The 27,038-nt window shown below is 53.4% G+C and overlaps 27 non-coding genes and 1 pseudogene across 27 annotated transcripts; all 28 read left to right on the forward strand.

The window, feature by feature from the left end:
* Positions 1-1,320: 1,320 nt before the first annotated feature.
* On the forward strand, positions 1,321-1,494 carry LOC137066897 (U2 spliceosomal RNA; annotated as a pseudogene).
* Positions 1,495-1,962: 468 nt separating this feature from the next.
* LOC137067300 (U1 spliceosomal RNA) lies at positions 1,963-2,126 on the forward strand. Its single transcript, XR_010903103.1, has one exon. It is a non-coding gene; the product is annotated as a U1 spliceosomal RNA (small nuclear RNA).
* A 1,031-nt stretch (positions 2,127-3,157) lies between these two features.
* LOC137066773 (U2 spliceosomal RNA) lies at positions 3,158-3,348 on the forward strand. Its single transcript, XR_010902662.1, has one exon. It is a non-coding gene; the product is annotated as a U2 spliceosomal RNA (small nuclear RNA).
* Positions 3,349-3,816: 468 nt separating this feature from the next.
* LOC137067301 (U1 spliceosomal RNA) lies at positions 3,817-3,980 on the forward strand. The gene has a single exon (XR_010903104.1). It is a non-coding gene; the product is annotated as a U1 spliceosomal RNA (small nuclear RNA).
* A 1,031-nt stretch (positions 3,981-5,011) lies between these two features.
* Positions 5,012-5,202, forward strand: LOC137066775 (U2 spliceosomal RNA). The gene has a single exon (XR_010902664.1). It is a non-coding gene; the product is annotated as a U2 spliceosomal RNA (small nuclear RNA).
* Positions 5,203-5,670: 468 nt separating this feature from the next.
* On the forward strand, positions 5,671-5,834 carry LOC137067302 (U1 spliceosomal RNA). Its single transcript, XR_010903105.1, has one exon. It is a non-coding gene; the product is annotated as a U1 spliceosomal RNA (small nuclear RNA).
* A 1,031-nt stretch (positions 5,835-6,865) lies between these two features.
* LOC137066831 (U2 spliceosomal RNA) lies at positions 6,866-7,056 on the forward strand. Its single transcript, XR_010902715.1, has one exon. It is a non-coding gene; the product is annotated as a U2 spliceosomal RNA (small nuclear RNA).
* A 468-nt stretch (positions 7,057-7,524) lies between these two features.
* On the forward strand, positions 7,525-7,688 carry LOC137067303 (U1 spliceosomal RNA). Its single transcript, XR_010903106.1, has one exon. It is a non-coding gene; the product is annotated as a U1 spliceosomal RNA (small nuclear RNA).
* Positions 7,689-8,721: 1,033 nt separating this feature from the next.
* On the forward strand, positions 8,722-8,912 carry LOC137066776 (U2 spliceosomal RNA). Its single transcript, XR_010902665.1, has one exon. It is a non-coding gene; the product is annotated as a U2 spliceosomal RNA (small nuclear RNA).
* Positions 8,913-9,376: 464 nt separating this feature from the next.
* LOC137067304 (U1 spliceosomal RNA) lies at positions 9,377-9,540 on the forward strand. Its single transcript, XR_010903107.1, has one exon. It is a non-coding gene; the product is annotated as a U1 spliceosomal RNA (small nuclear RNA).
* A 1,033-nt stretch (positions 9,541-10,573) lies between these two features.
* LOC137066842 (U2 spliceosomal RNA) lies at positions 10,574-10,764 on the forward strand. The gene has a single exon (XR_010902725.1). It is a non-coding gene; the product is annotated as a U2 spliceosomal RNA (small nuclear RNA).
* A 464-nt stretch (positions 10,765-11,228) lies between these two features.
* On the forward strand, positions 11,229-11,392 carry LOC137067305 (U1 spliceosomal RNA). The gene has a single exon (XR_010903108.1). It is a non-coding gene; the product is annotated as a U1 spliceosomal RNA (small nuclear RNA).
* A 1,033-nt stretch (positions 11,393-12,425) lies between these two features.
* LOC137066777 (U2 spliceosomal RNA) lies at positions 12,426-12,616 on the forward strand. Its single transcript, XR_010902666.1, has one exon. It is a non-coding gene; the product is annotated as a U2 spliceosomal RNA (small nuclear RNA).
* A 464-nt stretch (positions 12,617-13,080) lies between these two features.
* LOC137067306 (U1 spliceosomal RNA) lies at positions 13,081-13,244 on the forward strand. The gene has a single exon (XR_010903109.1). It is a non-coding gene; the product is annotated as a U1 spliceosomal RNA (small nuclear RNA).
* A 1,033-nt stretch (positions 13,245-14,277) lies between these two features.
* On the forward strand, positions 14,278-14,468 carry LOC137066843 (U2 spliceosomal RNA). The gene has a single exon (XR_010902726.1). It is a non-coding gene; the product is annotated as a U2 spliceosomal RNA (small nuclear RNA).
* Positions 14,469-14,932: 464 nt separating this feature from the next.
* Positions 14,933-15,096, forward strand: LOC137067307 (U1 spliceosomal RNA). The gene has a single exon (XR_010903110.1). It is a non-coding gene; the product is annotated as a U1 spliceosomal RNA (small nuclear RNA).
* A 1,033-nt stretch (positions 15,097-16,129) lies between these two features.
* On the forward strand, positions 16,130-16,320 carry LOC137066844 (U2 spliceosomal RNA). The gene has a single exon (XR_010902727.1). It is a non-coding gene; the product is annotated as a U2 spliceosomal RNA (small nuclear RNA).
* A 468-nt stretch (positions 16,321-16,788) lies between these two features.
* On the forward strand, positions 16,789-16,952 carry LOC137067308 (U1 spliceosomal RNA). Its single transcript, XR_010903111.1, has one exon. It is a non-coding gene; the product is annotated as a U1 spliceosomal RNA (small nuclear RNA).
* Positions 16,953-17,985: 1,033 nt separating this feature from the next.
* On the forward strand, positions 17,986-18,176 carry LOC137066778 (U2 spliceosomal RNA). The gene has a single exon (XR_010902667.1). It is a non-coding gene; the product is annotated as a U2 spliceosomal RNA (small nuclear RNA).
* A 464-nt stretch (positions 18,177-18,640) lies between these two features.
* On the forward strand, positions 18,641-18,804 carry LOC137067311 (U1 spliceosomal RNA). The gene has a single exon (XR_010903113.1). It is a non-coding gene; the product is annotated as a U1 spliceosomal RNA (small nuclear RNA).
* Positions 18,805-19,837: 1,033 nt separating this feature from the next.
* LOC137066845 (U2 spliceosomal RNA) lies at positions 19,838-20,028 on the forward strand. The gene has a single exon (XR_010902728.1). It is a non-coding gene; the product is annotated as a U2 spliceosomal RNA (small nuclear RNA).
* Positions 20,029-20,492: 464 nt separating this feature from the next.
* Positions 20,493-20,656, forward strand: LOC137067312 (U1 spliceosomal RNA). The gene has a single exon (XR_010903114.1). It is a non-coding gene; the product is annotated as a U1 spliceosomal RNA (small nuclear RNA).
* Positions 20,657-21,689: 1,033 nt separating this feature from the next.
* On the forward strand, positions 21,690-21,880 carry LOC137066779 (U2 spliceosomal RNA). The gene has a single exon (XR_010902668.1). It is a non-coding gene; the product is annotated as a U2 spliceosomal RNA (small nuclear RNA).
* A 464-nt stretch (positions 21,881-22,344) lies between these two features.
* LOC137067313 (U1 spliceosomal RNA) lies at positions 22,345-22,508 on the forward strand. The gene has a single exon (XR_010903115.1). It is a non-coding gene; the product is annotated as a U1 spliceosomal RNA (small nuclear RNA).
* A 1,033-nt stretch (positions 22,509-23,541) lies between these two features.
* On the forward strand, positions 23,542-23,732 carry LOC137066782 (U2 spliceosomal RNA). The gene has a single exon (XR_010902670.1). It is a non-coding gene; the product is annotated as a U2 spliceosomal RNA (small nuclear RNA).
* Positions 23,733-24,196: 464 nt separating this feature from the next.
* Positions 24,197-24,360, forward strand: LOC137067314 (U1 spliceosomal RNA). The gene has a single exon (XR_010903116.1). It is a non-coding gene; the product is annotated as a U1 spliceosomal RNA (small nuclear RNA).
* A 1,033-nt stretch (positions 24,361-25,393) lies between these two features.
* LOC137066783 (U2 spliceosomal RNA) lies at positions 25,394-25,584 on the forward strand. The gene has a single exon (XR_010902671.1). It is a non-coding gene; the product is annotated as a U2 spliceosomal RNA (small nuclear RNA).
* Positions 25,585-26,048: 464 nt separating this feature from the next.
* LOC137067315 (U1 spliceosomal RNA) lies at positions 26,049-26,212 on the forward strand. Its single transcript, XR_010903117.1, has one exon. It is a non-coding gene; the product is annotated as a U1 spliceosomal RNA (small nuclear RNA).
* Positions 26,213-27,038: the final 826 nt, after the last annotated feature.

Consider the following 27,038-nt stretch of genomic DNA (forward strand, 5'->3'; position numbering starts at 1 on the left):
AACGAGTAAAAAGGGAGGTCTTTAAAAAAAGAAAGGAAAATGGCGGAAAAGGCCTCCCGGACCCCCACTTGTTTTTAGGTAGCCGCTTTACCGCCCTCCACATCGGATATGCGCTGACCCCATCCAGAGAGAATAAGACAGCGGCCATGGCTCGTTTCTGGATGGGGTCCTACCTAAGAAGCATAAAAATTTTATCAATCGACCTGAAAACCCCAGTGTCTTTTAATTTGCCAAAAGAGTACAGTTTTATAAAGAAATTTTTAAAAAAATTCCTTTTAGAGACAAATGATGCAAGCATTTTAACTAACCACAAATCCCTCATCTCTCTTGTGCAGGACCGGGAAGTGGTGAGTCCAGTTCCAGGCCTCACACTAAGTGAGGCCAAAGACGTTTGGAGGAACGCAGCCCACCCAGCTCTCCAGAACAGACACAAGGACTTATCGTGGATGGTGGCTCATGAGATCCTCCCGGTCAGGGCGGTTATGCACTCCAGAGGCATGGCCAAAAACTCCATCTGCCCACGGTCCGGGTGCAACCACCCGGAGACCGTCCACCATCTGCTCTGGGAGTGCGGTGCTGCGCGGGACCTGTGGGCCAGGGCCGGCCCCCTGTTTTTCCCGTGCCTGCCAGCGGGTGGGGCCCAGGTGGACTACAAGCTCGCCATCCTGGGGGTGGGTCAGGGCCTCAAAGCCCAAACATCGCAAGAATTTGCCTCGCTCTGGCTCACCCTCAACCTGATAAAGGATGCCATCTGGGTCACCAGAAACCTGCTGGTGGGGAAACGCGTGACGGTCCCCCTCCACGCGAGCGAGCAGAAGATAAGATCAACGCTGCAGGGTGGGCCGCACGTCGTCATTCGGACGGGGGGGCCGAGGCTGCACAAAGAGGTCCCGGCCACCACCGACCTTGGCCGCCCGTAGATGCACCCTCACCACTCTGGCTACGGGAACAGCGGGCCAGCGGGCCGGAGGAGAGGGGATTTCCGCTGGGCCTTTGAAGCGGGGAGTCCTGAACCTGTTCTGGAGACCTGGAGTGAATGGACATTCTTGATAGGGACTCACCCCCGGTCCTGCACAACAGAGATTTTTAAAATAGAATGATTTTATTGTGTTTTAACTGGCTTGTATTTATTTGCTATTTATACTTTTATCCCTTTTTCTAACACCACACTGACTTGCATACATGGACTTTACACAACACACTACACTGACTGATTTTAACTAAGAATGCAAAACTGTTGGTTTTAAGCTGTGTAAACATGTATGTTTAAAAAGAAAAGAAATGTGAGGTTTGAATGGAAAAAAAGAAATGTGTGACAATAAAACTTTTTTCGAAAGAAAATCTGTTCTTATCAGTTTAATATCTGATACGTCCCCTATCCGGGGACTGCATATTAAATTGATTTTTGGCACATGGAGCCGGAACCGGGGCTTGCTCCGTCCACTCCACGCATCGACCTGGTATTGCAGTGCCTCCAGGAACGGTGTGCTTCCCCTTTTTGGGGACTGCGAATTGTTGTGACTAATAGAAGAACCAACAACACCACTGGAATTTTGTCAGAGAATACAGAAATACGCAGGAAGCGCATACAGAATGACGATGAGGTGACCGTTGACGATGACCGTGCCACAGAGAAAGCAGCAAGCTGCGGTCATATGAGCATAGGGAAAAAAGAAGAACAAAAGCGTCGGTTGCCGGCCGGCTGACTCATCACCGTCACAGCACGTTTTTTGATGTCCCTCTTATTTGAGAGTCTTTACCAACGAGCTGATGAGTCGAATCGGGGGTTTGTGTTGGATGGATTAGGGACACCTGATTCAAATCAAGGTCAGGCACGCACGCACGCAGCAGTCAAGCAATGGAAGGTGCCCCGTCCTTCCTTTTCTTGGGGGAGGGGAAGGTCACCGTGTTTGAGGATGGCGAAGGGGGATAGGGCGCCTCTGCCTGGAGGCCAGGCAACTCATACTTACCTGGCAGGGGAGACACCATGATCAGGAAGGTGGTTCACCCAGGGCGAGGCTCGGCCATTGCACTCCGGTTGTGCTGACCCCTGCGAATTCCCCAAATGTGGGAATCTCGACTGCATAATTTATGGTAGTGGGGGACTGCGTTCGCGCTCTCCCCTGTACACACTGGTTAAAAGCAGATAGCGTGGAGGGAAAAAGCGTGCGGTTCTTGACGCTTGTGGCGCCGCCCACTGCCCCAAAGGGTGAAGTTGCACCAGTTTTGTTATGTTTCTGTCTTTCTGCTGTGTCAGCCAGTGACCCGGAGAGTTCAGAGAACTGAACTGCGTCTGTTTTCATCGAGGTTGTCGAAACCTGCGACCGGTTTGCCGAATGTGGTTTTTCCCACAAACTTTGATATTCAACGGACGAGTTGATTGACAGCAGTGGTCCCAAAGGCAAAGTTGTTCGGATGGAGGTTTTCTGTCGTATGGTACGACTGTCTCGTGCGCGTGCTGTGAAAAAGCACGCGACATACGTTCGCCTATAGCCGCTCTCATGTTGTTGCTTTTTCATTTTAAAGCGCCACTAGGTGGCCATTCACCGCGTCCTTTCTCGCCTGACCCCAGACTGAGCCCGTGCACGGGTGTACCGGCTTGGGTGAAATTGTCTCGTTCCGTCCAAGAGCTATAGCCGTTCTAGCAGACCCCGCCTCGCCCAGCCCGTAGGTTTCGGCCTGCCGCCGCCAAGCTGAATCGAAATTCCCACTTTTTTTCCGATCTGGACGGACAGTCAGACTCCAGAGAATCTTTCTGCACTGGTTTGGGCCAGATCGGGCAAAAGACCTAGGACTAGTGTGCAAAAGTAGGTTTTTCACAAAATCCCAAATACCCGAAAATTTCGCCAGCGCAACCTTCGAATCCGAGGCATGCGTCTCGCTCGGCTCGAGCCAAGGATTCCGATGATATAAGACACTTGGTTCTGCGGCGTGCGGTTTGGGAGCTACGAGCCATTTCGTACTTTCGGTGGCTGTAGCGCCACCGCCGGGCCCATCGGGGGGCCAGCCTTGGTGATGTTGTAGAGCGAGTGGCTAGTACCATCCCTCAAAGTTTCAGGTCTCTACGACGTACGGCCTTTGCCAACCCTCCCCCCCCTCACCGCTTCCCAGATGGGCGTCGCCTTTGCCGGCTCCCCTGCCGCTGCGTCATTGTGTCATCGCTTCTCGGCCTTTTGGCTAAGATCAAGTGTAGTATCTGTTCTTATCAGTTTAATATCTGATACGTCCCCTATCCGGGGACTGCATATTAAATTGATTTTTGGCACATGGAGCCGGAACCGGGGCTTGCTCCGTCCACTCCACGCATCGACCTGGTATTGCAGTGCCTCCAGGAACGGTGTGCTTCCCCTTTTTGGGGACTGCGAATTGTTGTGACTAATAGAAGAACCAACAACACCACTGGAATTTTGTCAGAGAATACAGAAATACGCAGGAAGCGCATACAGAATGACGATGAGGTGACCGTTGACGATGACCGTGCCACAGAGAAAGCAGCAAGCTGCGGTCATATGAGCATAGGGAAAAAAGAAGAACAAAAGCGTCGGTTGCCGGCCGGCTGACTCATCACCGTCACAGCACGTTTTTTGATGTCCCTCTTATTTGAGAGTCTTTACCAACGAGCTGATGAGTCGAATCGGGGGTTTGTGTTGGATGGATTAGGGACACCTGATTCAAATCAAGGTCAGGCACGCACGCACGCAGCAGTCAAGCAATGGAAGGTGCCCCGTCCTTCCTTTTCTTGGGGGAGGGGAAGGTCACCGTGTTTGAGGATGGCGAAGGGGGATAGGGCGCCTCTGCCTGGAGGCCAGGCAACTCATACTTACCTGGCAGGGGAGACACCATGATCAGGAAGGTGGTTCACCCAGGGCGAGGCTCGGCCATTGCACTCCGGTTGTGCTGACCCCTGCGAATTCCCCAAATGTGGGAATCTCGACTGCATAATTTATGGTAGTGGGGGACTGCGTTCGCGCTCTCCCCTGTACACACTGGTTAAAAGCAGATAGCGTGGAGGGAAAAAGCGTGCGGTTCTTGACGCTTGTGGCGCCGCCCACTGCCCCAAAGGGTGAAGTTGCACCAGTTTTGTTATGTTTCTGTCTTTCTGCTGTGTCAGCCAGTGACCCGGAGAGTTCAGAGAACTGAACTGCGTCTGTTTTCATCGAGGTTGTCGAAACCTGCGACCGGTTTGCCGAATGTGGTTTTTCCCACAAACTTTGATATTCAACGGACGAGTTGATTGACAGCAGTGGTCCCAAAGGCAAAGTTGTTCGGATGGAGGTTTTCTGTCGTATGGTACGACTGTCTCGTGCGCGTGCTGTGAAAAAGCACGCGACATACGTTCGCCTATAGCCGCTCTCATGTTGTTGCTTTTTCATTTTAAAGCGCCACTAGGTGGCCATTCACCGCGTCCTTTCTCGCCTGACCCCAGACTGAGCCCGTGCACGGGTGTACCGGCTTGGGTGAAATTGTCTCGTTCCGTCCAAGAGCTATAGCCGTTCTAGCAGACCCCGCCTCGCCCAGCCCGTAGGTTTCGGCCTGCCGCCGCCAAGCTGAATCGAAATTCCCACTTTTTTTCCGATCTGGACGGACAGTCAGACTCCAGAGAATCTTTCTGCACTGGTTTGGGCCAGATCGGGCAAAAGACCTAGGACTAGTGTGCAAAAGTAGGTTTTTCACAAAATCCCAAATACCCGAAAATTTCGCCAGCGCAACCTTCGAATCCGAGGCATGCGTCTCGCTCGGCTCGAGCCAAGGATTCCGATGATATAAGACACTTGGTTCTGCGGCGTGCGGTTTGGGAGCTACGAGCCATTTCGTACTTTCGGTGGCTGTAGCGCCACCGCCGGGCCCATCGGGGGGCCAGCCTTGGTGATGTTGTAGAGCGAGTGGCTAGTACCATCCCTCAAAGTTTCAGGTCTCTACGACGTACGGCCTTTGCCAACCCTCCCCCCCCTCACCGCTTCCCAGATGGGCGTCGCCTTTGCCGGCTCCCCTGCCGCTGCGTCATTGTGTCATCGCTTCTCGGCCTTTTGGCTAAGATCAAGTGTAGTATCTGTTCTTATCAGTTTAATATCTGATACGTCCCCTATCCGGGGACTGCATATTAAATTGATTTTTGGCACATGGAGCCGGAACCGGGGCTTGCTCCGTCCACTCCACGCATCGACCTGGTATTGCAGTGCCTCCAGGAACGGTGTGCTTCCCCTTTTTGGGGACTGCGAATTGTTGTGACTAATAGAAGAACCAACAACACCACTGGAATTTTGTCAGAGAATACAGAAATACGCAGGAAGCGCATACAGAATGACGATGAGGTGACCGTTGACGATGACCGTGCCACAGAGAAAGCAGCAAGCTGCGGTCATATGAGCATAGGGAAAAAAGAAGAACAAAAGCGTCGGTTGCCGGCCGGCTGACTCATCACCGTCACAGCACGTTTTTTGATGTCCCTCTTATTTGAGAGTCTTTACCAACGAGCTGATGAGTCGAATCGGGGGTTTGTGTTGGATGGATTAGGGACACCTGATTCAAATCAAGGTCAGGCACGCACGCACGCAGCAGTCAAGCAATGGAAGGTGCCCCGTCCTTCCTTTTCTTGGGGGAGGGGAAGGTCACCGTGTTTGAGGATGGCGAAGGGGGATAGGGCGCCTCTGCCTGGAGGCCAGGCAACTCATACTTACCTGGCAGGGGAGACACCATGATCAGGAAGGTGGTTCACCCAGGGCGAGGCTCGGCCATTGCACTCCGGTTGTGCTGACCCCTGCGAATTCCCCAAATGTGGGAATCTCGACTGCATAATTTATGGTAGTGGGGGACTGCGTTCGCGCTCTCCCCTGTACACACTGGTTAAAAGCAGATAGCGTGGAGGGAAAAAGCGTGCGGTTCTTGACGCTTGTGGCGCCGCCCACTGCCCCAAAGGGTGAAGTTGCACCAGTTTTGTTATGTTTCTGTCTTTCTGCTGTGTCAGCCAGTGACCCGGAGAGTTCAGAGAACTGAACTGCGTCTGTTTTCATCGAGGTTGTCGAAACCTGCGACCGGTTTGCCGAATGTGGTTTTTCCCACAAACTTTGATATTCAACGGACGAGTTGATTGACAGCAGTGGTCCCAAAGGCAAAGTTGTTCGGATGGAGGTTTTCTGTCGTATGGTACGACTGTCTCGTGCGCGTGCTGTGAAAAAGCACGCGACATACGTTCGCCTATAGCCGCTCTCATGTTGTTGCTTTTTCATTTTAAAGCGCCACTAGGTGGCCATTCACCGCGTCCTTTCTCGCCTGACCCCAGACTGAGCCCGTGCACGGGTGTACCGGCTTGGGTGAAATTGTCTCGTTCCGTCCAAGAGCTATAGCCGTTCTAGCAGACCCCGCCTCGCCCAGCCCGTAGGTTTCGGCCTGCCGCCGCCAAGCTGAATCGAAATTCCCACTTTTTTTCCGATCTGGACGGACAGTCAGACTCCAGAGAATCTTTCTGCACTGGTTTGGGCCAGATCGGGCAAAAGACCTAGGACTAGTGTGCAAAAGTAGGTTTTTCACAAAATCCCAAATACCCGAAAATTTCGCCAGCGCAACCTTCGAATCCGAGGCATGCGTCTCGCTCGGCTCGAGCCAAGGATTCCGATGATATAAGACACTTGGTTCTGCGGCGTGCGGTTTGGGAGCTACGAGCCATTTCGTACTTTCGGTGGCTGTAGCGCCACCGCCGGGCCCATCGGGGGGCCAGCCTTGGTGATGTTGTAGAGCGAGTGGCTAGTACCATCCCTCAAAGTTTCAGGTCTCTACGACGTACGGCCTTTGCCAACCCTCCCCCCCCTCACCGCTTCCCAGATGGGCGTCGCCTTTGCCGGCTCCCCTGCCGCTGCGTCATTGTGTCATCGCTTCTCGGCCTTTAGGCTAAGATCAAGTGTAGTATCTGTTCTTATCAGTTTAATATCTGATACGTCCCCTATCCGGGGACTGCATATTAAATTGATTTTTGGCACATGGAGCCGGAACCGGGGCTTGCTCCGTCCACTCCACGCATCGACCTGGTATTGCAGTGCCTCCAGGAACGGTGTGCTTCCCCTTTTTGGGGACTGCGAATTGTTGTGACTAATAGAAGAACCAACAACACCACTGGAATTTTGTCAGAGAATACAGAAATACGCAGGAAGCGCATACAGAATGACGATGAGGTGACCGTTGACGATGACCGTGCCACAGAGAAAGCAGCAAGCTGCGGTCATATGAGCATAGGGAAAAAAGAAGAACAAAAGCGTCGGTTGCCGGCCGGCTGACTCATCACCGTCACAGCACGTTTTTTGATGTCCCTCTTATTTGAGAGTCTTTACCAACGAGCTGATGAGTCGAATCGGGGGTTTGTGTTGGATGGATTAGGGACACCTGATTCAAATCAAGGTCAGGCACGCACGCACGCAGCAGTCAAGCAATGGAAGGTGCCCCGTCCTTCCTTTTCTTGGGGGAGGGGAAGGTCACCGTGTTTGAGGATGGCGAAGGGGGATAGGGCGCCTCTGCCTGGAGGCCAGGCAACTCATACTTACCTGGCAGGGGAGACACCATGATCAGGAAGGTGGTTCACCCAGGGCGAGGCTCGGCCATTGCACTCCGGTTGTGCTGACCCCTGCGAATTCCCCAAATGTGGGAATCTCGACTGCATAATTTATGGTAGTGGGGGACTGCGTTCGCGCTCTCCCCTGTACACACTGGTTAAAAGCAGATAGCGTGGAGGGAAAAAGCGTGCGGTTCTTGACGCTTGTGGCGCTGCCCACTGCCCCAAAGGGTGAAGTTGCACCAGTTTTGTTATGTTTCTGTCTCTTTCTGCTGTGTCAGCCAGTGACCCGGAGAGTTCAGAGAACTGAACTGCGTCTGTTTTCATCGAGGTTGTCGAAACCTGCGACCGGTTTGCCGAATGTGGTTTTTCCCACAAACTTTGATATTCAACGGACGAGTTGATTGACAGCAGTGGTCCCAAAGGCAAAGTTGTTCGGATGGAGGTTTTCTGTCGTATGGTACGACTGTCTCGTGCGCGTGCTGTGAAAAAGCACGCGACATACGTTCGCCTATAGCCGCTCTCATGTTGTTGCTTTTTCATTTTAAAGCGCCACTAGGTGGCCATTCACCGCGTCCTTTCTCGCCTGACCCCAGACTGAGCCCGTGCACGGGTGTACCGGCTTGGGTGAAATTGTCTCGTTCCGTCCAAGAGCTATAGCCGTTCTAGCAGACCCCGCCTCGCCCAGCCCGTAGGTTTCGGCCTGCCGCCGCCAAGCTGAATCGAAATTCCCACTTTTTTTCCGATCTGGACGGACAGTCAGACTCCAGAGAATCTTTCTGCACTGGTTTGGGCCAGATCGGGCAAAAGACCTAGGACTAGTGTGCAAAAGTAGGTTTTTCACAAAATCCCAAATACCCGAAAATTTCGCCAGCGCAACCTTCGAATCCGAGGCATGCGTCTCGCTCGGCTCGAGCCAAGGATTCCGATGATATAAGACACTTGGTTCTGCGGCGTGCGGTTTGGGAGCTACGAGCCATTTCGTACTTTCGGTGGCTGTAGCGCCACCGCCGGGCCCATCGGGGGGCCAGCCTTGGTGATGTTGTAGAGCGAGTGGCTAGTACCATCCCTCAAAGTTTCAGGTCTCTACGACGTACGGCCTTTGCCAACCCTCCCCCCCCTCACCGCTTCCCAGATGGGCGTCGCCTTTGCCGGCTCCCCTGCCGCTGCGTCATTGTGTCATCGCTTCTCGGCCTTTTGGCTAAGATCAAGTGTAGTATCTGTTCTTATCAGTTTAATATCTGATACGTCCCCTATCCGGGGACTGCATATTAAATTGATTTTTGGCACATGGAGCCGGAACCGGGGCTTGCTCCGTCCACTCCACGCATCGACCTGGTATTGCAGTGCCTCCAGGAACGGTGTGCTTCCCCTTTTCGGGGACTGCGAATTGTTGTGACTAATAGAAGAACCAACAACACCACTGGACTTTTGTCAGAGAATACAGAAATACGCAGGAAGCGCATACAGAATGACGATGAGGTGACCGTTGACGATGACCGTGCCACAGAGAAAGCAGCAAGCTGCGGTCATATGAGCATAGGGAAAAAAGAAGAACAAAAGCGTCGGTTGCCGGCCGGCTGACTCATCACCGTCACAGCACGTTTTTTGATGTCCCTCTTATTTGAGAGTCTTTACCAACGAGCTGATGAGTCGAATCGGGGGTTTGTGTTGGATGGATTAGGGACACCTGATTCAAATCAAGGTCACGCATGCACGCAGCAGTCAAGCAATGGAAGGTGCCCCGTCCTTCCTTTTCTTGGGGGAGGGGAAGGTCACCGTGTTTGAGGATGGCGAAGGGGGATAGGGCGCCTCTGCCTGGAGGCCAGGCAACTCATACTTACCTGGCAGGGGAGACACCATGATCAGGAAGGTGGTTCACCCAGGGCGAGGCTCGGCCATTGCACTCCGGTTGTGCTGACCCCTGCGAATTCCCCAAATGTGGGAATCTCGACTGCATAATTTATGGTAGTGGGGGACTGCGTTCGCGCTCTCCCCTGTACACACTGGTTAAAAGCAGATAGCGTGGAGGGAAAAAGCGTGCGGTTCTTGACGCTTGTGGCGCCGCCCACTGCCCCAAAGGGTGAAGTTGCACCAGTTTTGTTATGTTTCTGTCTCTTTCTGCTGTGTCAGCCAGTGACCCGGAGAGTTCAGAGAACTGAACTGCGTCTGTTTTCATCGAGGTTGTCGAAACCTGCGACCGGTTTGCCGAATGTGGTTTTTCCCACAAACTTTGATATTCAACGGACGAGTTGATTGACAGCAGTGGTCCCAAAGGCAAAGTTGTTCGGATGGAGGTTTTCTGTCGTATGGTACGACTGTCTCGTGCGCGTGCTGTGAAAAAGCACGCGACATACGTTCGCCTATAGCCGCTCTCATGTTGTTGCTTTTTCATTTTAAAGCGCCACTAGGTGGCCATTCACCGCGTCCTTTCTCGCCTGACCCCAGACTGAGCCCGTGCACGGGTGTACCGGCTTGGGTGAAATTGTCTCGTTCCGTCCAAGAGCTATAGCCGTTCTAGCAGACCCCGCCTCGCCCAGCCCGTAGGTTTCGGCCTGCCGCCGCCAAGCTGAATCGAAATTCCCACTTTTTTTCCGATCTGGACGGACAGTCAGACTCCAGAGAATCTTTCTGCACTGGTTTGGGCCAGATCGGGCAAAAGACCTAGGACTAGTGTGCAAAAGTAGGTTTTTCACAAAATCCCAAATACCCGAAAATTTCGCCAGCGCAACCTTCGAATCCGAGGCATGCGTCTCGCTCGGCTCGAGCCAAGGATTCCGATGATATAAGACACTTGGTTCTGCGGCGTGCGGTTTGGGAGCTACGAGCCATTTCGTACTTTCGGTGGCTGTAGCGCCACCGCCGGGCCCATCGGGGGGCCAGCCTTGGTGATGTTGTAGAGCGAGTGGCTAGTACCATCCCTCAAAGTTTCAGGTCTCTACGACGTACGGCCTTTGCCAACCCTCCCCCCCCTCACCGCTTCCCAGATGGGCGTCGCCTTTGCCGGCTCCCCTGCCGCTGCGTCATTGTGTCATCGCTTCTCGGCCTTTTGGCTAAGATCAAGTGTAGTATCTGTTCTTATCAGTGTAATATCTGATACGTCCCCTATCCGGGGACTGCATATTAAATTGATTTGTGGCACATGGAGCCGGACCCGGGGCTTGCTCCGTCCACTCCACGCATCGACCTGGTATTGCAGTGCCTCCAGGAACGGTGTGCTTCCCCTTTTTGGGGACTGCGAATTGTTGTGACTAATAGAAGAACCAACAACACCACTGGAATTTTGTCAGAGAATACAGAAATACGCAGGAAGCGCATACAGAATGACGATGAGGTGACCGTTGACGATGACCGTGCCACAGAGAAAGCAGCAAGCTGCGGTCATATGAGCATAGGGAAAAAAGAAGAACAAAAGCGTCGGTTGCCGGCCGGCTGACTCATCACCGTCACAGCACGTTTTTTGATGTCCCTCTTATTTGAGAGTCTTTACCAACGAGCTGATGAGTCGAATCGGGGGTTTGTGTTGGATGGATTAGGGACACCTGATTCAAATCAAGGTCAGGCACGCACGCAGCAGTCAAGCAATGGAAGGTGCCCCGTCCTTCCTTTTCTTGGGGGAGGGGAAGGTCACCGTGTTTGAGGATGGCGAAGGGGGATAGGGCGCCTCTGCCTGGAGGCCAGGCAACTCATACTTACCTGGCAGGGGAGACACCATGATCAGGAAGGTGGTTCACCCAGGGCGAGGCTCGGCCATTGCACTCCGGTTGTGCTGACCCCTGCGAATTCCCCAAATGTGGGAATCTCGACTGCATAATTTATGGTAGTGGGGGACTGCGTTCGCGCTCTCCCCTGTACACACTGGTTAAAAGCAGATAGCGTGGAGGGAAAAAGCGTGCGGTTCTTGACGCTTGTGGTGCCGCCCACTGCCCCAAAGGGTGAAGTTGCACCAGTTTTGTTATGTTTCTGTCTCTTTCTGCTGTGTCAGCCAGTGACCCGGAGAGTTCAGAGAACTGAACTGCGTCTGTTTTCATCGAGGTTGTCGAAACCTGCGACCGGTTTGCCGAATGTGGTTTTTCCCACAAACTTTGATATTCAACGGACGAGTTGATTGACAGCAGTGGTCCCAAAGGCAAAGTTGTTCGGATGGAGGTTTTCTGTCGTATGGTACGACTGTCTCGTGCGCGTGCTGTGAAAAAGCACGCGACATACGTTCGCCTATAGCCGCTCTCATGTTGTTGCTTTTTCATTTTAAAGCGCCACTAGGTGGCCATTCACCGCGTCCTTTCTCGCCTGACCCCAGACTGAGCCCGTGCACGGGTGTACCGGCTTGGGTGAAATTGTCTCGTTCCGTCCAAGAGCTATAGCCGTTCTAGCAGACCCCGCCTCGCCCAGCCCGTAGGTTTCGGCCTGCCGCCGCCAAGCTGAATCGAAATTCCCACTTTTTTTCCGATCTGGACGGACAGTCAGACTCCAGAGAATCTTTCTGCACTGGTTTGGGCCAGATCGGGCAAAAGACCTAGGACTAGTGTGCAAAAGTAGGTTTTTCACAAAATCCCAAATACCCGAAAATTTCGCCAGCGCAACCTTCGAATCCGAGGCATGCGTCTCGCTCGGCTCGAGCCAAGGATTCCGATGATATAAGACACTTGGTTCTGCGGCGTGCGGTTTGGGAGCTACGAGCCATTTCGTACTTTCGGTGGCTGTAGCGCCACCGCCGGGCCCATCGGGGGGCCAGCCTTGGTGATGTTGTAGAGCGAGTGGCTAGTACCATCCCTCAAAGTTTCAGGTCTCTACGACGTACGGCCTTTGCCAACCCTCCCCCCCCTCACCGCTTCCCAGATGGGCGTCGCCTTTGCCGGCTCCCCTGCCGCTGCGTCATTGTGTCATCGCTTCTCGGCCTTTTGGCTAAGATCAAGTGTAGTATCTGTTCTTATCAGTTTAATATCTGATACGTCCCCTATCCGGGGACTGCATATTAAATTGATTTTTGGCACATGGAGCCGGAACCGGGGCTTGCTCCGTCCACTCCACGCATCGACCTGGTATTGCAGTGCCTCCAGGAACGGTGTGCTTCCCCTTTTCGGGGACTGCGAATTGTTGTGACTAATAGAAGAACCAACAACACCACTGGACTTTTGTCAGAGAATACAGAAATACGCAGGAAGCGCATACAGAATGACGATGAGGTGACCGTTGACGATGACCGTGCCACAGAGAAAGCAGCAAGCTGCGGTCATATGAGCATAGGGAAAAAAGAAGAACAAAAGCGTCGGTTGCCGGCCGGCTGACTCATCACCGTCACAGCACGTTTTTTGATGTCCCTCTTATTTGAGAGTCTTTACCAACGAGCTGATGAGTCGAATCGGGGGTTTGTGTTGGATGGATTAGGGACACCTGATTCAAATCAAGGTCACGCATGCACGCAGCAGTCAAGCAATGGAAGGTGCCCCGTCCTTCCTTTTCTTGGGGGAGGGGAAGGTCACCGTGTTTGAGGATGGCGAAGGGGGATAGGGCGCCTCTGCCTGGAGGCCAGGCAACTCATACTTACCTGGCAGGGGAGACACCATGATCAGGAAGGTGGTTCACCCAGGGCGAGGCTCGGCCATTGCACTCCGGTTGTGCTGACCCCTGCGAATTCCCCAAATGTGGGAATCTCGACTGCATAATTTATGGTAGTGGGGGACTGCGTTCGCGCTCTCCCCTGTACACACTGGTTAAAAGCAGATAGCGTGGAGGGAAAAAGCGTGCGGTTCTTGACGCTTGTGGCGCCGCCCACTGCCCCAAAGGGTGAAGTTGCACCAGTTTTGTTATGTTTCTGTCTCTTTCTGCTGTGTCAGCCAGTGACCCGGAGAGTTCAGAGAACTGAACTGCGTCTGTTTTCATCGAGGTTGTCGAAACCTGCGACCGGTTTGCCGAATGTGGTTTTTCCCACAAACTTTGATATTCAACGGACGAGTTGATTGACAGCAGTGGTCCCAAAGGCAAAGTTGTTCGGATGGAGGTTTTCTGTCGTATGGTACGACTGTCTCGTGCGCGTGCTGTGAAAAAGCACGCGACATACGTTCGCCTATAGCCGCTCTCATGTTGTTGCTTTTTCATTTTAAAGCGCCACTAGGTGGCCATTCACCGCGTCCTTTCTCGCCTGACCCCAGACTGAGCCCGTGCACGGGTGTACCGGCTTGGGTGAAATTGTCTCGTTCCGTCCAAGAGCTATAGCCGTTCTAGCAGACCCCGCCTCGCCCAGCCCGTAGGTTTCGGCCTGCCGCCGCCAAGCTGAATCGAAATTCCCACTTTTTTTCCGATCTGGACGGACAGTCAGACTCCAGAGAATCTTTCTGCACTGGTTTGGGCCAGATCGGGCAAAAGACCTAGGACTAGTGTGCAAAAGTAGGTTTTTCACAAAATCCCAAATACCCGAAAATTTCGCCAGCGCAACCTTCGAATCCGAGGCATGCGTCTCGCTCGGCTCGAGCCAAGGATTCCGATGATATAAGACACTTGGTTCTGCGGCGTGCGGTTTGGGAGCTACGAGCCATTTCGTACTTTCGGTGGCTGTAGCGCCACCGCCGGGCCCATCGGGGGGCCAGCCTTGGTGATGTTGTAGAGCGAGTGGCTAGTACCATCCCTCAAAGTTTCAGGTCTCTACGACGTACGGCCTTTGCCAACCCTCCCCCCCCTCACCGCTTCCCAGATGGGCGTCGCCTTTGCCGGCTCCCCTGCCGCTGCGTCATTGTGTCATCGCTTCTCGGCCTTTTGGCTAAGATCAAGTGTAGTATCTGTTCTTATCAGTGTAATATCTGATACGTCCCCTATCCGGGGACTGCATATTAAATTGATTTGTGGCACATGGAGCCGGACCCGGGGCTTGCTCCGTCCACTCCACGCATCGACCTGGTATTGCAGTGCCTCCAGGAACGGTGTGCTTCCCCTTTTTGGGGACTGCGAATTGTTGTGACTAATAGAAGAACCAACAACACCACTGGACTTTTGTCAGAGAATACAGAAATACGCAGGAAGCGCATACAGAATGACGATGAGGTGACCGTTGACGATGACCGTGCCACAGAGAAAGCAGCAAGCTGCGGTCATATGAGCATAGGGAAAAAAGAAGAACAAAAGCGTCGGTTGCCGGCCGGCTGACTCATCACCGTCACAGCACGTTTTTTGATGTCCCTCTTATTTGAGAGTCTTTACCAACGAGCTGATGAGTCGAATCGGGGGTTTGTGTTGGATGGATTAGGGACACCTGATTCAAATCAAGGTCACGCATGCACGCAGCAGTCAAGCAATGGAAGGTGCCCCGTCCTTCCTTTTCTTGGGGGAGGGGAAGGTCACCGTGTTTGAGGATGGCGAAGGGGGATAGGGCGCCTCTGCCTGGAGGCCAGGCAACTCATACTTACCTGGCAGGGGAGACACCATGATCAGGAAGGTGGTTCACCCAGGGCGAGGCTCGGCCATTGCACTCCGGTTGTGCTGACCCCTGCGAATTCCCCAAATGTGGGAATCTCGACTGCATAATTTATGGTAGTGGGGGACTGCGTTCGCGCTCTCCCCTGTACACACTGGTTAAAAGCAGATAGCGTGGAGGGAAAAAGCGTGCGGTTCTTGACGCTTGTGGCGCCGCCCACTGCCCCAAAGGGTGAAGTTGCACCAGTTTTGTTATGTTTCTGTCTCTTTCTGCTGTGTCAGCCAGTGACCCGGAGAGTTCAGAGAACTGAACTGCGTCTGTTTTCATCGAGGTTGTCGAAACCTGCGACCGGTTTGCCGAATGTGGTTTTTCCCACAAACTTTGATATTCAACGGACGAGTTGATTGACAGCAGTGGTCCCAAAGGCAAAGTTGTTCGGATGGAGGTTTTCTGTCGTATGGTACGACTGTCTCGTGCGCGTGCTGTGAAAAAGCACGCGACATACGTTCGCCTATAGCCGCTCTCATGTTGTTGCTTTTTCATTTTAAAGCGCCACTAGGTGGCCATTCACCGCGTCCTTTCTCGCCTGACCCCAGACTGAGCCCGTGCACGGGTGTACCGGCTTGGGTGAAATTGTCTCGTTCCGTCCAAGAGCTATAGCCGTTCTAGCAGACCCCGCCTCGCCCAGCCCGTAGGTTTCGGCCTGCCGCCGCCAAGCTGAATCGAAATTCCCACTTTTTTTCCGATCTGGACGGACAGTCAGACTCCAGAGAATCTTTCTGCACTGGTTTGGGCCAGATCGGGCAAAAGACCTAGGACTAGTGTGCAAAAGTAGGTTTTTCACAAAATCCCAAATACCCGAAAATTTCGCCAGCGCAACCTTCGAATCCGAGGCATGCGTCTCGCTCGGCTCGAGCCAAGGATTCCGATGATATAAGACACTTGGTTCTGCGGCGTGCGGTTTGGGAGCTACGAGCCATTTCGTACTTTCGGTGGCTGTAGCGCCACCGCCGGGCCCATCGGGGGGCCAGCCTTGGTGATGTTGTAGAGCGAGTGGCTAGTACCATCCCTCAAAGTTTCAGGTCTCTACGACGTACGGCCTTTGCCAACCCTCCCCCCCCTCACCGCTTCCCAGATGGGCGTCGCCTTTGCCGGCTCCCCTGCCGCTGCGTCATTGTGTCATCGCTTCTCGGCCTTTTGGCTAAGATCAAGTGTAGTATCTGTTCTTATCAGTGTAATATCTGATACGTCCCCTATCCGGGGACTGCATATTAAATTGATTTGTGGCACATGGAGCCGGACCCGGGGCTTGCTCCGTCCACTCCACGCATCGACCTGGTATTGCAGTGCCTCCAGGAACGGTGTGCTTCCCCTTTTTGGGGACTGCGAATTGTTGTGACTAATAGAAGAACCAACAACACCACTGGAATTTTGTCAGAGAATACAGAAATACGCAGGAAGCGCATACAGAATGACGATGAGGTGACCGTTGACGATGACCGTGCCACAGAGAAAGCAGCAAGCTGCGGTCATATGAGCATAGGGAAAAAAGAAGAACAAAAGCGTCGGTTGCCGGCCGGCTGACTCATCACCGTCACAGCACGTTTTTTGATGTCCCTCTTATTTGAGAGTCTTTACCAACGAGCTGATGAGTCGAATCGGGGGTTTGTGTTGGATGGATTAGGGACACCTGATTCAAATCAAGGTCAGGCACGCACGCACGCAGCAGTCAAGCAATGGAAGGTGCCCCGTCCTTCCTTTTCTTGGGGGAGGGGAAGGTCACCGTGTTTGAGGATGGCGAAGGGGGATAGGGCGCCTCTGCCTGGAGGCCAGGCAACTCATACTTACCTGGCAGGGGAGACACCATGATCAGGAAGGTGGTTCACCCAGGGCGAGGCTCGGCCATTGCACTCCGGTTGTGCTGACCCCTGCGAATTCCCCAAATGTGGGAATCTCGACTGCATAATTTATGGTAGTGGGGGACTGCGTTCGCGCTCTCCCCTGTACACACTGGTTAAAAGCAGATAGCGTGGAGGGAAAAAGCGTGCGGTTCTTGACGCTTGTGGTGCCGCCCACTGCCCCAAAGGGTGAAGTTGCACCAGTTTTGTTATGTTTCTGTCTCTTTCTGCTGTGTCAGCCAGTGACCCGGAGAGTTCAGAGAACTGAACTGCGTCTGTTTTCATCGAGGTTGTCGAAACCTGCGACCGGTTTGCCGAATGTGGTTTTTCCCACAAACTTTGATATTCAACGGACGAGTTGATTGACAGCAGTGGTCCCAAAGGCAAAGTTGTTCGGATGGAGGTTTTCTGTCGTATGGTACGACTGTCTCGTGCGCGTGCTGTGAAAAAGCACGCGACATACGTTCGCCTATAGCCGCTCTCATGTTGTTGCTTTTTCATTTTAAAGCGCCACTAGGTGGCCATTCACCGCGTCCTTTCTCGCCTGACCCCAGACTGAGCCCGTGCACGGGTGTACCGGCTTGGGTGAAATTGTCTCGTTCCGTCCAAGAGCTATAGCCGTTCTAGCAGACCCCGCCTCGCCCAGCCCGTAGGTTTCGGCCTGCCGCCGCCAAGCTGAATCGAAATTCCCACTTTTTTTCCGATCTGGACGGACAGTCAGACTCCAGAGAATCTTTCTGCACTGGTTTGGGCCAGATCGGGCAAAAGACCTAGGACTAGTGTGCAAAAGTAGGTTTTTCACAAAATCCCAAATACCCGAAAATTTCGCCAGCGCAACCTTCGAATCCGAGGCATGCGTCTCGCTCGGCTCGAGCCAAGGATTCCGATGATATAAGACACTTGGTTCTGCGGCGTGCGGTTTGGGAGCTACGAGCCATTTCGTACTTTCGGTGGCTGTAGCGCCACCGCCGGGCCCATCGGGGGGCCAGCCTTGGTGATGTTGTAGAGCGAGTGGCTAGTACCATCCCTCAAAGTTTCAGGTCTCTACGACGTACGGCCTTTGCCAACCCTCCCCCCCCTCACCGCTTCCCAGATGGGCGTCGCCTTTGCCGGCTCCCCTGCCGCTGCGTCATTGTGTCATCGCTTCTCGGCCTTTTGGCTAAGATCAAGTGTAGTATCTGTTCTTATCAGTTTAATATCTGATACGTCCCCTATCCGGGGACTGCATATTAAATTGATTTTTGGCACATGGAGCCGGAACCGGGGCTTGCTCCGTCCACTCCACGCATCGACCTGGTATTGCAGTGCCTCCAGGAACGGTGTGCTTCCCCTTTTTGGGGACTGTGAATTGTTGTGACTAATAGAAGAACCAACAACACCACTGGAATTTTGTCAGAGAATACAGAAATACGCAGGAAGCGCATACAGAATGATGATGAGGTGACCGTTGACGATGACCGTGCCACAGAGAAAGCAGCAAGCTGCGGTCATATGAGCATAGGGAAAAAAGAAGAACAAAAGCGTCGGTTGCCGGCCGGCTGACTCATCACCGTCACAGCACGTTTTTTGATGTCCCTCTTATTTGAGAGTCTTTACCAACGAGCTGATGAGTCCAATCGGGGGTTTGTGTTGGATGGATTAGGGACACCTGATTCAAATCAAGGTCAGGCACGCACGCAGCAGTCAAGCAATGGAAGGTGCCCCGTCCTTCCTTTTCTTGGGGGAGGGGAAGGTCACCGTGTTTGAGGATGGCGAAGGGGGATAGGGCGCCTCTGCCTGGAGGCCAGGCAACTCATACTTACCTGGCAGGGGAGACACCATGATCAGGAAGGTGGTTCACCCAGGGCGAGGCTCGGCCATTGCACTCCGGTTGTGCTGACCCCTGCGAATTCCCCAAATGTGGGAATCTCGACTGCATAATTTATGGTAGTGGGGGACTGCGTTCGCGCTCTCCCCTGTACACACTGGTTAAAAGCAGATAGCGTGGAGGGAAAAAGCGTGCGGTTCTTGACGCTTGTGGCGCCGCCCACTGCCCCAAAGGGTGAAGTTGCACCAGTTTTGTTATGTTTCTGTCTCTTTCTGCTGTGTCAGCCAGTGACCCGGAGAGTTCAGAGAACTGAACTGCGTCTGTTTTCATCGAGGTTGTCGAAACCTGCGACCGGTTTGCCGAATGTGGTTTTTCCCACAAACTTTGATATTCAACGGACGAGTTGATTGACAGCAGTGGTCCCAAAGGCAAAGTTGTTCGGATGGAGGTTTTCTGTCGTATGGTACGACTGTCTCGTGCGCGTGCTGTGAAAAAGCACGCGACATACGTTCGCCTATAGCCGCTCTCATGTTGTTGCTTTTTCATTTTAAAGCGCCACTAGGTGGCCATTCACCGCGTCCTTTCTCGCCTGACCCCAGACTGAGCCCGTGCACGGGTGTACCGGCTTGGGTGAAATTGTCTCGTTCCGTCCAAGAGCTATAGCCGTTCTAGCAGACCCCGCCTCGCCCAGCCCGTAGGTTTCGGCCTGCCGCCGCCAAGCTGAATCGAAATTCCCACTTTTTTTCCGATCTGGACGGACAGTCAGACTCCAGAGAATCTTTCTGCACTGGTTTGGGCCAGATCGGGCAAAAGACCTAGGACTAGTGTGCAAAAGTAGGTTTTTCACAAAATCCCAAATACCCGAAAATTTCGCCAGCGCAACCTTCGAATCCGAGGCATGCGTCTCGCTCGGCTCGAGCCAAGGATTCCGATGATATAAGACACTTGGTTCTGCGGCGTGCGGTTTGGGAGCTACGAGCCATTTCGTACTTTCGGTGGCTGTAGCGCCACCGCCGGGCCCATCGGGGGGCCAGCCTTGGTGATGTTGTAGAGCGAGTGGCTAGTACCATCCCTCAAAGTTTCAGGTCTCTACGACGTACGGCCTTTGCCAACCCTCCCCCCCCTCACCGCTTCCCAGATGGGCGTCGCCTTTGCCGGCTCCCCTGCCGCTGCGTCATTGTGTCATCGCTTCTCGGCCTTTTGGCTAAGATCAAGTGTAGTATCTGTTCTTATCAGTGTAATATCTGATACGTCCCCTATCCGGGGACTGCATATTAAATTGATTTGTGGCACATGGAGCCGGACCCGGGGCTTGCTCCGTCCACTCCACGCATCGACCTGGTATTGCAGTGCCTCCAGGAACGGTGTGCTTCCCCTTTTTGGGGACTGTGAATTGTTGTGACTAATAGAAGAACCAACAACACCACTGGAATTTTGTCAGAGAATACAGAAATACGCAGGAAGCGCATACAGAATGATGATGAGGTGACCGTTGACGATGACCGTGCCACAGAGAAAGCAGCAAGCTGCGGTCATATGAGCATAGGGAAAAAAGAAGAACAAAAGCGTCGGTTGCCGGCCGGCTGACTCATCACCGTCACAGCACGTTTTTTGATGTCCCTCTTATTTGAGAGTCTTTACCAACGAGCTGATGAGTCCAATCGGGGGTTTGTGTTGGATGGATTAGGGACACCTGATTCAAATCAAGGTCAGGCACGCACGCAGCAGTCAAGCAATGGAAGGTGCCCCGTCCTTCCTTTTCTTGGGGGAGGGGAAGGTCACCGTGTTTGAGGATGGCGAAGGGGGATAGGGCGCCTCTGCCTGGAGGCCAGGCAACTCATACTTACCTGGCAGGGGAGACACCATGATCAGGAAGGTGGTTCACCCAGGGCGAGGCTCGGCCATTGCACTCCGGTTGTGCTGACCCCTGCGAATTCCCCAAATGTGGGAATCTCGACTGCATAATTTATGGTAGTGGGGGACTGCGTTCGCGCTCTCCCCTGTACACACTGGTTAAAAGCAGATAGCGTGGAGGGAAAAAGCGTGCGGTTCTTGACGCTTGTGGCGCCGCCCACTGCCCCAAAGGGTGAAGTTGCACCAGTTTTGTTATGTTTCTGTCTCTTTCTGCTGTGTCAGCCAGTGACCCGGAGAGTTCAGAGAACTGAACTGCGTCTGTTTTCATCGAGGTTGTCGAAACCTGCGACCGGTTTGCCGAATGTGGTTTTTCCCACAAACTTTGATATTCAACGGACGAGTTGATTGACAGCAGTGGTCCCAAAGGCAAAGTTGTTCGGATGGAGGTTTTCTGTCGTATGGTACGACTGTCTCGTGCGCGTGCTGTGAAAAAGCACGCGACATACGTTCGCCTATAGCCGCTCTCATGTTGTTGCTTTTTCATTTTAAAGCGCCACTAGGTGGCCATTCACCGCGTCCTTTCTCGCCTGACCCCAGACTGAGCCCGTGCACGGGTGTACCGGCTTGGGTGAAATTGTCTCGTTCCGTCCAAGAGCTATAGCCGTTCTAGCAGACCCCGCCTCGCCCAGCCCGTAGGTTTCGGCCTGCCGCCGCCAAGCTGAATCGAAATTCCCACTTTTTTTCCGATCTGGACGGACAGTCAGACTCCAGAGAATCTTTCTGCACTGGTTTGGGCCAGATCGGGCAAAAGACCTAGGACTAGTGTGCAAAAGTAGGTTTTTCACAAAATCCCAAATACCCGAAAATTTCGCCAGCGCAACCTTCGAATCCGAGGCATGCGTCTCGCTCGGCTCGAGCCAAGGATTCCGATGATATAAGACACTTGGTTCTGCGGCGTGCGGTTTGGGAGCTACGAGCCATTTCGTACTTTCGGTGGCTGTAGCGCCACCGCCGGGCCCATCGGGGGGCCAGCCTTGGTGATGTTGTAGAGCGAGTGGCTAGTACCATCCCTCAAAGTTTCAGGTCTCTACGACGTACGGCCTTTGCCAACCCTCCCCCCCCTCACCGCTTCCCAGATGGGCGTCGCCTTTGCCGGCTCCCCTGCCGCTGCGTCATTGTGTCATCGCTTCTCGGCCTTTTGGCTAAGATCAAGTGTAGTATCTGTTCTTATCAGTTTAATATCTGATACGTCCCCTATCCGGGGACTGCATATTAAATTGATTTTTGGCACATGGAGCCGGAACCGGGGCTTGCTCCGTCCACTCCACGCATCGACCTGGTATTGCAGTGCCTCCAGGAACGGTGTGCTTCCCCTTTTTGGGGACTGTGAATTGTTGTGACTAATAGAAGAACCAACAACACCACTGGAATTTTGTCAGAGAATACAGAAATACGCAGGAAGCGCATACAGAATGATGATGAGGTGACCGTTGACGATGACCGTGCCACAGAGAAAGCAGCAAGCTGCGGTCATATGAGCATAGGGAAAAAAGAAGAACAAAAGCGTCGGTTGCCGGCCGGCTGACTCATCACCGTCACAGCACGTTTTTTGATGTCCCTCTTATTTGAGAGTCTTTACCAACGAGCTGATGAGTCCAATCGGGGGTTTGTGTTGGATGGATTAGGGACACCTGATTCAAATCAAGGTCAGGCACGCACGCAGCAGTCAAGCAATGGAAGGTGCCCCGTCCTTCCTTTTCTTGGGGGAGGGGAAGGTCACCGTGTTTGAGGATGGCGAAGGGGGATAGGGCGCCTCTGCCTGGAGGCCAGGCAACTCATACTTACCTGGCAGGGGAGACACCATGATCAGGAAGGTGGTTCACCCAGGGCGAGGCTCGGCCATTGCACTCCGGTTGTGCTGACCCCTGCGAATTCCCCAAATGTGGGAATCTCGACTGCATAATTTATGGTAGTGGGGGACTGCGTTCGCGCTCTCCCCTGTACACACTGGTTAAAAGCAGATAGCGTGGAGGGAAAAAGCGTGCGGTTCTTGACGCTTGTGGCGCCGCCCACTGCCCCAAAGGGTGAAGTTGCACCAGTTTTGTTATGTTTCTGTCTCTTTCTGCTGTGTCAGCCAGTGACCCGGAGAGTTCAGAGAACTGAACTGCGTCTGTTTTCATCGAGGTTGTCGAAACCTGCGACCGGTTTGCCGAATGTGGTTTTTCCCACAAACTTTGATATTCAACGGACGAGTTGATTGACAGCAGTGGTCCCAAAGGCAAAGTTGTTCGGATGGAGGTTTTCTGTCGTATGGTACGACTGTCTCGTGCGCGTGCTGTGAAAAAGCACGCGACATACGTTCGCCTATAGCCGCTCTCATGTTGTTGCTTTTTCATTTTAAAGCGCCACTAGGTGGCCATTCACCGCGTCCTTTCTCGCCTGACCCCAGACTGAGCCCGTGCACGGGTGTACCGGCTTGGGTGAAATTGTCTCGTTCCGTCCAAGAGCTATAGCCGTTCTAGCAGACCCCGCCTCGCCCAGCCCGTAGGTTTCGGCCTGCCGCCGCCAAGCTGAATCGAAATTCCCACTTTTTTTCCGATCTGGACGGACAGTCAGACTCCAGAGAATCTTTCTGCACTGGTTTGGGCCAGATCGGGCAAAAGACCTAGGACTAGTGTGCAAAAGTAGGTTTTTCACAAAATCCCAAATACCCGAAAATTTCGCCAGCGCAACCTTCGAATCCGAGGCATGCGTCTCGCTCGGCTCGAGCCAAGGATTCCGATGATATAAGACACTTGGTTCTGCGGCGTGCGGTTTGGGAGCTACGAGCCATTTCGTACTTTCGGTGGCTGTAGCGCCACCGCCGGGCCCATCGGGGGGCCAGCCTTGGTGATGTTGTAGAGCGAGTGGCTAGTACCATCCCTCAAAGTTTCAGGTCTCTACGACGTACGGCCTTTGCCAACCCTCCCCCCCCTCACCGCTTCCCAGATGGGCGTCGCCTTTGCCGGCTCCCCTGCCGCTGCGTCATTGTGTCATCGCTTCTCGGCCTTTTGGCTAAGATCAAGTGTAGTATCTGTTCTTATCAGTTTAATATCTGATACGTCCCCTATCCGGGGACTGCATATTAAATTGATTTTTGGCACATGGAGCCGGAACCGGGGCTTGCTCCGTCCACTCCACGCATCGACCTGGTATTGCAGTGCCTCCAGGAACGGTGTGCTTCCCCTTTTTGGGGACTGTGAATTGTTGTGACTAATAGAAGAACCAACAACACCACTGGAATTTTGTCAGAGAATACAGAAATACGCAGGAAGCGCATACAGAATGATGATGAGGTGACCGTTGACGATGACCGTGCCACAGAGAAAGCAGCAAGCTGCGGTCATATGAGCATAGGGAAAAAAGAAGAACAAAAGCGTCGGTTGCCGGCCGGCTGACTCATCACCGTCACAGCACGTTTTTTGATGTCCCTCTTATTTGAGAGTCTTTACCAACGAGCTGATGAGTCCAATCGGGGGTTTGTGTTGGATGGATTAGGGACACCTGATTCAAATCAAGGTCAGGCACGCACGCAGCAGTCAAGCAATGGAAGGTGCCCCGTCCTTCCTTTTCTTGGGGGAGGGGAAGGTCACCGTGTTTGAGGATGGCGAAGGGGGATAGGGCGCCTCTGCCTGGAGGCCAGGCAACTCATACTTACCTGGCAGGGGAGACACCATGATCAGGAAGGTGGTTCACCCAGGGCGAGGCTCGGCCATTGCACTCCGGTTGTGCTGACCCCTGCGAATTCCCCAAATGTGGGAATCTCGACTGCATAATTTATGGTAGTGGGGGACTGCGTTCGCGCTCTCCCCTGTACACACTGGTTAAAAGCAGATAGCGTGGAGGGAAAAAGCGTGCGGTTCTTGACGCTTGTGGCGCCGCCCACTGCCCCAAAGGGTGAAGTTGCACCAGTTTTGTTATGTTTCTGTCTCTTTCTGCTGTGTCAGCCAGTGACCCGGAGAGTTCAGAGAACTGAACTGCGTCTGTTTTCATCGAGGTTGTCGAAACCTGCGACCGGTTTGCCGAATGTGGTTTTTCCCACAAACTTTGATATTCAACGGACGAGTTGATTGACAGCAGTGGTCCCAAAGGCAAAGTTGTTCGGATGGAGGTTTTCTGTCGTATGGTACGACTGTCTCGTGCGCGTGCTGTGAAAAAGCACGCGACATACGTTCGCCTATAGCCGCTCTCATGTTGTTGCTTTTTCATTTTAAAGCGCCACTAGGTGGCCATTCACCGCGTCCTTTCTCGCCTGACCCCAGACTGAGCCCGTGCACGGGTGTACCGGCTTGGGTGAAATTGTCTCGTTCCGTCCAAGAGCTATAGCCGTTCTAGCAGACCCCGCCTCGCCCAGCCCGTAGGTTTCGGCCTGCCGCCGCCAAGCTGAATCGAAATTCCCACTTTTTTTCCGATCTGGACGGACAGTCAGACTCCAGAGAATCTTTCTGCACTGGTTTGGGCCAGATCGGGCAAAAGACCTAGGACTAGTGTGCAAAAGTAGGTTTTTCACAAAATCCCAAATACCCGAAAATTTCGCCAGCGCAACCTTCGAATCCGAGGCATGCGTCTCGCTCGGCTCGAGCCAAGGATTCCGATGATATAAGACACTTGGTTCTGCGGCGTGCGGTTTGGGAGCTACGAGCCATTTCGTACTTTCGGTGGCTGTAGCGCCACCGCCGGGCCCATCGGGGGGCCAGCCTTGGTGATGTTGTAGAGCGAGTGGCTAGTACCATCCCTCAAAGTTTCAGGTCTCTACGACGTACGGCCTTTGCCAACCCTCCCCCCCCTCACCGCTTCCCAGATGGGCGTCGCCTTTGCCGGCTCCCCTGCCGCTGCGTCATTGTGTCATCGCTTCTCGGCCTTTTGGCTAAGATCAAGTGTAGTATCTGTTCTTATCAGTTTAATATCTGATACGTCCCCTATCCGGGGACTGCATATTAAATTGATTTTTGGCACATGGAGCCGGAACCGGGGCTTGCTCCGTCCACTCCACGCATCGACCTGGTATTGCAGTGCCTCCAGGAACGGTGTGCTTCCCCTTTTTGGGGACTGTGAATTGTTGTGACTAATAGAAGAACCAACAACACCACTGGAATTTTGTCAGAGAATACAGAAATACGCAGGAAGCGCATACAGAATGATGATGAGGTGACCGTTGACGATGACCGTGCCACAGAGAAAGCAGCAAGCTGCGGTCATATGAGCATAGGGAAAAAAGAAGAACAAAAGCGTCGGTTGCCGGCCGGCTGACTCATCACCGTCACAGCACGTTTTTTGATGTCCCTCTTATTTGAGAGTCTTTACCAACGAGCTGATGAGTCGAATCGGGGGTTTGTGTTGGATGGATTAGGGACACCTGATTCAAATCAAGGTCAGGCACGCACGCAGCAGTCAAGCAATGGAAGGTGCCCCGTCCTTCCTTTTCTTGGGGGAGGGGAAGGTCACCGTGTTTGAGGATGGCGAAGGGGGATAGGGCGCCTCTGCCTGGAGGCCAGGCAACTCATACTTACCTGGCAGGGGAGACACCATGATCAGGAAGGTGGTTCACCCAGGGCGAGGCTCGGCCATTGCACTCCGGTTGTGCTGACCCCTGCGAATTCCCCAAATGTGGGAATCTCGACTGCATAATTTATGGTAGTGGGGGACTGCGTTCGCGCTCTCCCCTGTACACACTGGTTAAAAGCAGATAGCGTGGAGGGAAAAAGCGTGCGGTTCTTGACGCTTGTGGCGCCGCCCACTGCCCCAAAGGGTGAAGTTGCACCAGTTTTGTTATGTTTCTGTCTCTTTCTGCTGTGTCAGCCAGTGACCCGGAGAGTTCAGAGAACTGAACTGCGTCTGTTTTCATCGAGGTTGTCGAAACCTGCGACCGGTTTGCCGAATGTGGTTTTTCCCACAAACTTTGATATTCAACGGACGAGTTGATTGACAGCAGTGGTCCCAAAGGCAAAGTTGTTCGGATGGAGGTTTTCTGTCGTATGGTACGACTGTCTCGTGCGCGTGCTGTGAAAAAGCACGCGACATACGTTCGCCTATAGCCGCTCTCATGTTGTTGCTTTTTCATTTTAAAGCGCCACTAGGTGGCCATTCACCGCGTCCTTTCTCGCCTGACCCCAGACTGAGCCCGTGCACGGGTGTACCGGCTTGGGTGAAATTGTCTCGTTCCGTCCAAGAGCTATAGCCGTTCTAGCAGACCCCGCCTCGCCCAGCCCGTAGGTTTCGGCCTGCCGCCGCCAAGCTGAATCGAAATTCCCACTTTTTTTCCGATCTGGACGGACAGTCAGACTCCAGAGAATCTTTCTGCACTGGTTTGGGCCAGATCGGGCAAAAGACCTAGGACTAGTGTGCAAAAGTAGGTTTTTCACAAAATCCCAAATACCCGAAAATTTCGCCAGCGCAACCTTCGAATCCGAGGCATGCGTCTCGCTCGGCTCGAGCCAAGGATTCCGATGATATAAGACACTTGGTTCTGCGGCGTGCGGTTTGGGAGCTACG

The sequence above is a fragment of the Pseudorasbora parva genome, unplaced genomic scaffold (assembly GCF_024679245.1).
Source record: "Pseudorasbora parva isolate DD20220531a unplaced genomic scaffold, ASM2467924v1 scaffold_33, whole genome shotgun sequence".
NCBI lineage: Eukaryota > Metazoa > Chordata > Actinopteri > Cypriniformes > Gobionidae > Pseudorasbora > Pseudorasbora parva.